Source organism: Orycteropus afer, unplaced genomic scaffold (assembly GCF_000298275.1).
Source record: "Orycteropus afer afer isolate SDZICR_OR568_19922 unplaced genomic scaffold, OryAfe1.0 scaffold00718, whole genome shotgun sequence".
NCBI lineage: Eukaryota > Metazoa > Chordata > Mammalia > Tubulidentata > Orycteropodidae > Orycteropus > Orycteropus afer.
Genome location: NW_006922305.1, coordinates 756,503 through 763,956, shown reverse-complemented (window position 1 = coordinate 763,956; position 7,454 = coordinate 756,503).

Sequence of the window (7,454 nt, the reverse complement as noted above, 5' to 3'; positions counted from 1 at the left end):
TTGACCCAGCCATCCCATTACTAGGTATATACCCTAAAGAAGTGAGAGCCATAACAAGAACAGATATATGCACACCGACATTCATTGCAGCACTATAAAAAAAAAAAAAAAAAAAGTGGGACATTTGGGACATCTTTAATCTCTACCTCATAAGGACTAGCCTTGTGCTAACCCTTCCATAAGAAATTATTCAAGCAGTAAGTTACAATGTGTATTGTTCTTAGGAACAGAGATGAAAATTTGTCATGCTGCTGGTAACTCTGAATTCAGTCTAAAATTCTATGTTAGTAGGTAATTCAGTCAGTACAGTGCAATGAATTACTTACTATGGACCTTCAAGCCAGGATGACTTTGTTGTTGTTGTTGTTATGTGCCGTCGAGTCGGACCCGACTCGTAATGACCCTTCCTTGGGTTTCCGAGGTGTATCACTGCGGAAGTAGATTGCCCCATCTTCCTTCTGAGGAGTGGCTGGTGGGTTTGAACTTTCAGCCTTCTGGTTGGCTGTCAAGTGCCTTAAGCACTATGCTACCAGAGCTCCTATGGATGACTTGGTAGTACTATCAAGATTAGGTGCTTCTCGCCCACCAAGGGGTTCAGACAGCTTCCTAATAATACTAATAAGGTATATGGGACCCCTGTGAGTGTGGGACTATGGAAATAAGGTGTATGGAAGCCTAGTGTAAGGATTGGTCAGTTTTGCCATACTGCTAGACTTAAAATGAGCCTTCCCAGACGTGGAAAGGGGACCTCACAACTACCAAAAGAGAAGAGCCAGGAGTGGAGTGCATCCTTTGGACCCAGGATTCCTGTGCTTGGAGCCTCCTCAACCCAGAAGACAGAGCGTTGAAACACTGGAGATGGTGGAAGACAGCACGATGCAGCAGCAGCAAAGGCAGCAGCACCACCAGCCTGGCAGGAGATGCTCGGTGGGCTTCCTGTCTCATAGCAAGAAAGCTGAGTGCTTTGGGCAGCAGGTTTTGTTGGCAGAGTTGGGGGGCTCCTGGCACTCTTTGACAAAGCTAAAAGAGCTTTGTAACATGTACCCAAGCAGAACAAAGGCCAGACAAGGGGCAAGAAGCCTGAGAGAGAGAGAGCTGCCTGTAGGCACAGCTGAGAAGAGGCTGTCCTGATCAAGAATTATATCCTGCTTCTTTCTGGATCCTGAATTGTAACCTGTCACTTCTCTAATAAACCCCATAAATGTGAATATGGTCTGTGAGTTCTGTGTGGCCATTGCTAGGAATTATTGAACCCAGCACAGAAGTACAGAATGCCATGGGACAGTTAGTATCAGCTTGGAGAGTGGGGGCATATCTTGACCTCCACCTCAGCCTTGGGCTGTTGCTTCAGATAATGATTTTCTCTCACCTTTGTGAAGTTAGAGGAGGTAAGACATCTGGGCTACACCCTTCTTATGGTCCATCAGAAGTGTGTTCAAACACTATCATTAGTTCCAGCACTTTCGGATACTGGGGATTATGGTGCGGTGAGTTTCTTAATATGGCTCTTCTAGCCACGGTCTTTGTGACTCCCACCAGAGTATTGGGTGAAACTATTCAAATGTGAGGTGCTGTGGTCTACCAAGGGGATTAGATGTCTTGTTAACAAGGAAAATAAGGTACATAACACCCTTGTGGGGGTGGGACCATGCAAATAAGGTGTATGGAACCCTACTGTGGGGATTGGTCAGTTTTGCCATCCACTAGGCTTTAAAATGATCCATCTCAGAGGTGGAAATGGGGAATCTTGCTTCCATTGAGGGAGAAAAGCTAGAACTGGAGCACATCTGTGGACCGGAGATCCCTGTGCTGAAACATCAGAGAGATGGCGGCAGAGGCAGCAGAATCAAGAGACCTCCAGGAGACAGAGCGGTGGGGTCTAGGCTGACACACTGACAAAGCTGAGCCCCTTTGGGCAGGAGACTTGCTGGGGGAGTGGGGTGCCTCTTTGGGCACCTACTGGTAAAGGTAAAAGGGTTTTGTGACACCATCCCGAGCAGGGCGGAAGCCAAGGCCAGAGAGAAGCATGTCTGTGGGACAGCTGAGAAGCTGTCCTGGTTAAGAAACTTTATCTTGAGTTGTCTCTGATCTAGAATTGTAACTGTTACTTCCATAATAAACCTCATAATCATATTATCTGTGAGTTCTGTGTGGCCATTTCAATGAATTATCAAACCTAGCAGAGAAGTAGAGTACCGTGGGAGGGACGGTTGGTGTCAGAATTGGCAAAAGGGTTACAGGGTGGCAGCATGTCTGACTTCCACATCATAGGAATTAGCCTTGGGCTGGTGCTACTGATAGTCATTCAGACTCCCTCTGGTGAAGTTAGAGAAAATCAGAAGATGCTCCTCCCACATTTTTTTTTTTTTTAGGATACTTTGAGGAAAAACAGAGGCAAAGGAACAGTATTTATGAATATTACAGTTTACTAAGAACATTATACAATAAAGTAGAGAATAAGAATCATTGAAATTAAAGATTGTAATGAAGAAAATACACACTATTGTAGAGATGATAAGGGAGAAGTTACTTTGGTAAGAATTTCCAGGGAAGGATCTTTTAAGACACTGTGCAGAGCCAAGCATCATCACATTTTAAAGCAGAAAATGCAAAGAGCAACAAGGCATCAGCCTTGGGCTGATGTTGATGGTGATTCTCTCTTCCTTCCATGAGTTTAGAGGAGCACCTCTCTGCCACACTGCCATTTTCACTGGGCCCAGCAGCAGAGCTGGTGGTGACAGGACTGGAAGGGCCCTGAGGCAGAACTGGTGGAGACAGATGGTAGAGCTGAGAAGAGCGTGCCCCGAGAGGGCTGAGAGGACACCTGTATGGACAAGAGGAGACAGGCGTGGATGGAGAAGTGTCTCCTAGCATGCACAGCCAAGGAATTGAGAGCTAGCCTATGCTGAAGAAGGAAGACTTTGGCTACATGCTTCCTGCCCCTGAAGCTGACTTCTAGCCTGCTGAGCCTGACCCTCAGTTTTAACACATTACATCCTTAACACAACACTTAAGTGTAAGCATGGTCTGTGAGTTCCATGTGAATGTTGCAATGAATTATTGAACCCAGGTCAGAAGTAGAGAGTCTGTGGGAAGGTTGGCTGGTGGCATACTTGGTGAGAAGTTTGGAGAGTGGAGGTCTCTCTGACCTCCACTTCAGGGGAATCACCATTAGCTTTGTGTTGATAGTGTTTCTCTCTGTCTTCCTGACATTAGAGGACTTCAGATACTACTAGTCTTAGCATTTTACACATACTGCATAATCCTTTAAATACTTTGTTGGTTACATTGTCACTTGTAGGGACCAGTGACATGGCAAATTAAGCAGTAAGTCAGAGGAATTAAGTAAAATGATGAAGACAGAGAAGAGGGAGGGATCCAATGTTGGATTTGAGATAGCATCAACAGGAAGTGATGGCCAGTGTGAGGATGACGCGTGGGTTCTGTTTTGGGTTGATCGTTTAACATTTTCTGATCAGCCTCTAATAGCCTACATATATCTGGAAAAAACAAAACAAAACCAAACCAACTCAATTCCAACTCACAGCAACTCCCATTGGGTTTCTGAACTGGTAAATCTTTATGGAAGTAGATAGTCCCATCTTCCTTTCACGGAATGGCTAGTGGTTTTGAACCACCAACTTCTGCTTAGCAGTCAGATGCCTTAGGCACTGCTCCATCAGAGTGCCTGCTAATAGCCTATGTTGTTGTTGCTGTTGTTATGTGCCGTCAACTTGGACCCGACTCATAGCGACCCCCCTTGGGTTTCCGAGGTGCTATGTTGTTGTTGTTGTTATGTGCCGTTGAGTTGGACCCGACTCATAGCGACCCCCCTTGGGTTTCCGAGGTGCTATGTTGTTGTTGTTGTTATGTGCCGTTGAGTTGGACCCGACTCATAGCGACCCCCCTTGGGTTTTCGAGGTGCTATATTGCATATTAATTCCCCAAAATTTTAATTCTTAGTTGCTTGTGCTTTAATGACTGCTGGCTGAGAAATGGAATGGAGAAGTGTTCATTCAGTGGGAGAAGTCTCGACCATGTGTGAAGCCAGGGTTTGGTTCCCAGGCAATGCACCTCAAGCCCAGACACCTCCCATTTGTCAGTGGACACTTGTATGTCTCTATGATGCTGAAGATGTTTCAGGGGACCTTACTCACTAGGATGGACCAGGAAGAAAAGCCTGGAAATTGACTTTTTACTGGCATCACATTTAACAGCCTTCCTGCTATGCTCCATGCCAAATATGGTCTAGGCATATCCCACCAGATCTTTTACCCTATTTGTGATGGACACTCTTGTATAATACTAGTTTCTTCAAACTTTTTCTGTCCTTAAGGCTGGTTGAAAAGATGAAGAAATTGAAGAATTCTGCCAACTTCTACAGTCTGTAGTTGATCAAACATGCAATCAAGATGTATTTATACTTTACTGGTGTTTGGAAAGTTGGGAACAAAGAAGACACATCTGTAGTTGGAAAATATGGCCTTGGCGATAGAAATGATGCGGGAGATCGCATGATCGAATTTCACAAGACCAATGAACTATTCATTGCAAAAGAAATACTTTTTTTCAACCATATAAACAGTGACTATACACATGGACCTCACCAGAAGGAATACACAGGGATCAGATCAACTACATGTATGGAAAGAGGTGACACAGAAGCCTAATATCACTAGCAGAACAAGGCCAGGTGCCAACTGTGAGACAGACCATAAATTGCTCATAAGCCAGGTTAAGTTGAACCTGAAGAAAATTAAAACAAGGCCACGAGAGCCAAAGTATGACGTTCAGTATATTCCACCTGAATTTAGAGACTATCTGAAGAACAGATTTGATGCTTTGAACACCAGTGATCAAAGACCAGGCAAGTTGTGGGATGATATCAAGAACATCATATATGAAGAAAGCAGAGGGTCATTAAAAAGACAGGAAAGAAGGAGAAAACAATGCATGTCAGAAGAGACACTGAAATCTGCACTTGAGTAGAGAGTAGCTAAAGGAAATGAAGAAATGATGTAGTAAAAGATGTGAACTGAAGATTTCAAGGGGTGGTTCAAGAAGACAATGTAAAATATTATAATGAAATGCACAGAGACCTGGAGTTACTCAAACTGAAAGAACTGAAAAACAAATTCAAGGCCTGAGTTGCAATATCAAAGATTCTATGGGCAAAATATTGAATGATGCAGGAAGAATCAAAAGAAGTTAGAAGGAATACACAGAGTCAGTGTACCAAAAAGAATCAACATTCAGCCATTTCCAGAGGGTAGCATATGATCAAGGACAGATGGTATTGAAGGAAGAAGTCCAAGCTGCACAAAGGAAGTGGCATAAGACAGGGGTCTAAGAATAAATGAAATGCTATTTCAACAAATGGATGCAATACTAGAAGTGCTTATATGTCTATGGCAAGAAATGTGGAAGACAGCTACCTGGCCAATTGATTGGAAGAGATCCATATTTGTACCCAATGTAAAGAAAGATGATGTGATGGAATGCAAAAATTATTGGATAATATCATTAATATATGCAAGGGAATGTTTGCTGAAAACATTTCAAAATCAGTTGCAGCAGTATGTTGACAGAACTAGCAGAAATTCAAGGTGGATTGAGAAGACATGGAATGAGGGTTATCATTGCTGAAAGCCAAGAATTCTATAAAGATGTTTACCTATGTTTTATTTACTATGCAGAGGCATTTACCTGTGGATCATAACAATTTATGGATAACATTGGGAAGAATTCCAGAACTCTTTAATTGTGCTCATGAGGAACCTGTACACAAACCAAGAGGCAGTCCTTTGAACAGAAAAATAGGACACTTCATGGTTTAAAATTAGGAAAGGTGTGTGTCAGGGTTGTAACCTTTCACTGTCCTTATTTAATATGTATGCTGAGCAAATAATCCAAGAAGCGGGACTATCTGAAGAAGAACTTGGCATCAGAATTGGATCATTAACAACCTGGGATGTGCAGGTGACACAACTCTGCTTGCTGAAAGTGAAGATGCCTTGAAGCACCTACTGATGAAGATCAAAGACTACAGCCTTTAGTATGGATTACACCTCAACATAAAGAAAACACAAATCCTCACAACTGGACCAATAAGCAACATCACAATAAATAGAGAAAAGATTGAAGTTGTCAAAGATTTCATTTTACTTGGATCCACAATCAAGGCCCATGGAAGCAGCAGTCAAGAAATCAAATGTTGTACTTGCATTGGGCAAATCTATTGCAAAAGACCTCTTGAAAGTGTTAAAGAGCAAAGATATCACTTTGAAGACTAAGATGCACCTGACCTTAGCCATGGTGTTTTCAGTAGCTTCATATGTAAGTGCTGGAAGATGAGTAAGGAAGGCAACAGAAGAATTGATGCATTTGAATTGTGCGGTTGGCGAAGAATATTGAATATACCATGGGCTGCCAGAAGAAAGAACAAATCTGTCGTGGAAGAAGTACAGCCGGAATGCTTCTTAGAGGCAAAAATGGCCAGACTTCATCTCTCATAATTTGGATATGTTATCATGGGGGACCAAAACCAAAACCAAACCAAACTCACTGCCAACGAGTCCAAGGAGTCAGATCTAACTTACAGAAACTGCTCCCTGGGTTTAAGAGGCGGTATCACTACGGTAGTAGATTGCCTGATCTTCCTTCCGAGGAGTGGCTGGTGTGTTTGAACCACCAGCCTCCTGGTTAGCAGTCAAATGTCTTAGGTACTGTGCTACCAGAGCCCCTAAGGGGGGACAAGTCCCTGGAAAAGGACATCATGCATTGTAAAGTAGGTGTGCAGCAAAAAAGAGGAAGACCCTCAACGAGATGAAGGGGCAACAGTGGCTGCAGTAAGGGGCTCAAGCACCGCAGAGATTGTGAGGTTGGCACAGAGCCTGGTAGTGTTCCGTTCTGTCCTGCATAGGATCCTGGTAAGTGGAAACCAACTCCACGCACCCAACAACAAGGGTGCTTCCTGACAGCTTTTTTCAGGCCCAGGCTATTCTTAGTTGCCCGTTCCCGACCTTTATCATTCCTCCTTCCAGGAGCATCTCTCCTGCACAGAGTCTTGCATTCCGACTTGTCTGTTTTCAAATTACCTTTTAATACAGTATTTACGGGAGGCTGCCATATTTTTTTGCTGAGTTTGCGGAAAGCAACGTAATCCATGCCATGTATTCAACTTGATCCGTGCCATGTATTAATTCACTCCTCGGAAGGAAGATGGGGCAATCTACTTCCGTGGTGATACTGCCTCGGAAACTCAAGGAGGCGTCGCTATGAGTCGGTCTGACTCCACGGCACTAAACAACAATAACGTATTTATTGCCACTGGACTTCTATCCAATTTTCTTTTCAAGACTCGAAGGGACAAAGACTCAAACAATTTCGTTGGTTTTCTTGTCATTCCCGACATTCCTGCTACTGGCCAAAAAAAAACACGGCCTCTTTTTCTC